The sequence below is a fragment of the Octodon degus genome, unplaced genomic scaffold, assembly GCF_000260255.1.
Source record: "Octodon degus isolate 3935 unplaced genomic scaffold, OctDeg1.0 scaffold00163, whole genome shotgun sequence".
Lineage (NCBI taxonomy): Eukaryota > Metazoa > Chordata > Mammalia > Rodentia > Octodontidae > Octodon > Octodon degus.
The window spans coordinates 1,340,623-1,344,421 of NW_004524739.1; the positions used below are offsets into that span (position 1 = coordinate 1,340,623).

Below are 3,799 nucleotides of genomic sequence, written 5' to 3' on the forward strand. Positions count from 1 at the left end.
GTTCAATCCCCCAGCACCACATGCCAGCCAGCCCCGCCCCCTGGTGGGCTGAGCTGGACACACACACACACACACACACACACACGCACAAATAAATAAAGTTTAAAAAAATGTTAATATATAAAAATAAATAAATAAATAAAATAAAGGTTTTTGGGGCCGGGGAGATGGTTCAGTGGAATAAGCACTTCCCTGGCAAGCGCAAGGGCCTGAGTTCAATCCCCGGTTCCGCAAAAAAATAAAAAATTTAAAAAATAAAGGTTTTTAAAATTTAGGTTGGCCTTGAAATTCAGTGGCCTTGGGTTCAACCCCAGCACCACAAAAAATTAGGTAAGCAGGTTAAGTAAAACTCGCTGACAGAGGCACTTCTCCAAAATTCCTAACTAGGGATAGGGTACTAGATGCTGAACCTGGACAGCACTAATCTGTAGCACCAGCTTTTTGAGTCATGGTCTCAAAAAGTTGAACAAGGTGGCATCCAACTCATAATCTTCTTGCCTTGGCGTCCTGAGGTTATAGACACATGTTCCTGTGCCCAGATCACTGAAAAAATTTGATGTAAAAAAAAAAAAGTCATCTATTATTTTGGGGCTTTGGGGCATAGCTCAATGGTAGAATTGTGCATGAAGCCTGGGTTCAATCCCCAATACTTTTTACAAAAAAACAAGGGCCGGCCAAAGAGCTCAGAGGATTACAGTGCTTGCTTAGGCAGACACAGGGGCCGGGGGTTTGATTCCTGGGCCTGCTGTGCCCGCCCCACCGCTGGGCTGTGCTGAGATGGTGATTGAGACTGGAAGTGGTGGCACGCTCCTGTAATCCTAGCACTTGGGAGGCTCTAAAAAGGAGATTGACTACAAAGTCTGATATACGTAGTGAGACCCTGTAGACCGTGTGCTAAATACGTAAAAGAAAACTACCACTTTAAATATATTGAACCAGTAAATATAAAGAAAAATACATCAGTAAGAGTAAGAAATTCACAGCTTTGAATCATAAAATATATATTATTTTTTAAAATGTAGTTGTTATAAAGACTATTGTTACCATAAAAAAAATTCATAACTAGGCATGCTGGCACATGCTCACAATCCTAGTACTGTGGAAGGCTGTGGTAGGAGAATTAGAAATTGGAGTTTAGCCTGGACAACCTAGCAATTTAGCGAGACTGCCTCAATATAATAAAAAAAAATTTTTTTTAAGTCTTAAATGGGGGGCTGGGGAGATGGCTCAGTGGAATAAGTGCTTCCCTGGCAAGCACAAGGGCCTGAGTTCAATCCCTGATTCCGCAAAAAAAAAAAAAAAGAAAAGAAAAGTCTTAAATGGGCGAATGAGCTTATAGCTCAGTCCAAGGTAAGAAAGAAAGAAGAAAAGTCTTAAATGGGCGAATGAGCTTATAGCTCAGTCCAAGGTCCCTGGGTTCGATCTCAAAGTGTGTGTGTATGGCAGTCACATTTCATGATTTAAGGAAAAATATTATTTTACTGGTCTAAAACAATTTATCCTAGTCATTTGCTTTATACACTCCACCCTCAAACAGTAGCTAACTGGAGAAGGAAAACTATCATATATAAATTTTAGTATTCCTGCTCTGTCCTTCTACCCTTACTGGCTACCAAGTTGGTATACAGAGACAGAGAAACAAAGAAGTAATATGATCTCTAAAAACCCAGTCGATTGCATTAATTTTGAAAATTTAGAGATTGACCAAAAAATACTAGACTTCTTTCAGTGAAGGTCAACTTCTAATTGGATTCAGCGCCTGCAGAATGATATTGCAAATAAGTACAATTAGAATGGAAATGAATACTACCTAGCTGACAGATCAATGAGACAGCACATACAACTTTGATTCTAGACCAGTAATCATTTTTAGCAAACATTAACACTGCCTCCAATAACACACAATAAGGTTATTTCTAAATGTCTCTGGGAAGCTGATGACAGTAATACTTCTCTGCCAAGCCAGTAATACAGATGCTTTACCAGCTTATTTCTTTGTAGAAATCATGTTAATAAAGATGTTTTAGGATTTATGGCTTTAAATGCCAGTATTTTTAAAAAGAGGACAAGTGTTACAGAAATTCTTACTGGTATTTTTCAGAGTTGGAGGAAATGAAGTTTGACATAGAGTATTTCCCAAATGGCCTTAAAAGGAAGCAAACAAAACAGAACACCACCAAAATCAAGAGAAGGAAATCTAAAAATGCGTCAGGTAAGGCCTGAGTTCTGTTGGCAGGAGAAAAAAAGCATCTGTATTCTCTAAACAAGAAGCCACAGTCAACAAAATTCAATTATAATGAAACAATGATCATGTCCTGTCACATGTGTTAAAACTGGACTTTGCCAAGGGGTATCGCTTTAGGGTTTCATTCATCCTGACTTACAACAAACACCCCAGAGGTTATTAACAGTCTTCCCCCTTACTATTAAAAGGGAGTAGAGCTGCATTAACAGCACTTTAATGAAGAACACAGATTCTGTAACCAAATGGTTTGGGTTCAAGTCTCAGTTCTACCACAAATAGTCTTCAGTTGTATGCCCTTAGGAAAGTTTTACTTCTTTATTTTAAAACAATTTTAGCAGGAATGGAGACACATGCCTATAATTGTAATACCAACAGTCAAGAGGCTGGGGTATGGGGCTGGAAAGACAGCTTAGTAGCATAAGTGCCTAAGTGGCAAACACAAGGTCCTGAAGTGGGGCAGGAGGATCATCACAAGTTCAAGGCCAGTCTGGACTACACAGAGAGATTTTATCTCAAAAAAACTAACAAACAAAAAAGCTCAAACTTGGAAAAAACTTCTAATTACAGTACAAAAGCTCCCATATACTGTTCACCTAGATTCACCTAGGTTTACTAATTTTATTACTAATATTTTAACCATTTGATATTAAGTTGCAGACATCATGCTCCCTTCTCTAGATATTTAAGTAAATTATTTTCTTGGTGGAACAAGTGATTGAACTCAGGCTCTTGCACTTGCCTGGGAAAGTAAATTATTTTCTAAAAATAAATTACAACAATCACATTAGGAAATGTAACATTCATACAATATTATCTAACAAAGTCCTAGTCTAAATTCTACCAGCTGGGGTGCTGGTGAGATGGCTCAGTGGTCTAAAGCACCTACTTAGAACAAGTTTAGCAAAGCACAGGGAGTGCGGTTCAATTCCACAGCACCACATGCCAGCCAGCCTGGCACCCTGGTGGGCTGAGCTGGCCACACACACACACACACACACACACACACACACAAATAAATAATTAAAAAAATAAATAAATTCTACCAGCTGGGGGGCTGGGGAGATAGCTTAGTGGAATAAGTGCTTGCCCGGGAAGCTCAAGGTCCTGAGTTTGATTCCTGGTACCACCAAAAAAAATAAAATTAAAATTAAAATAAATTCTACCAGTTATTCCAATGCTTTTTCTTCCAATAATGTTCTTTATACATATTTTTCCCCCCTCTCAACTCAATCCTGCTCAGATTTTAACTTCTTTTTACATCAGTTTCCCCATCTGTAAAACGGACACTAACAACAATATCTACTTGACTGGATTGCTGGGAGAAAATGAAGGAGTAAATAATGAAAGCAGAACAGTTCCTGGCATTTACAGCAGGTATCAGATGCTTTTAAAGAAAGACAGGGCTGGTGAGATGGCTCAGTGGTCTAAAGCACCTACTTAGACCAACCTTAGCAAAGCACAGGGACCATGGTTCAATCCCCCAGCACCACATGCCAGCCAGCCCCGCCCCCTGGTGGGCTGAGCTGGCCACACACACACACACACACACACACA

General features: G+C 39.4%; 1 protein-coding gene across 2 annotated transcripts in view; it reads right to left on the reverse strand.

The window, feature by feature from the left end:
* Positions 1–3,799, reverse strand: part of Wasf2 (WAS protein family member 2) — a 97,127-nt gene that overhangs the window by 64,028 nt on the left and 29,300 nt on the right. The window lies entirely within an intron of this gene.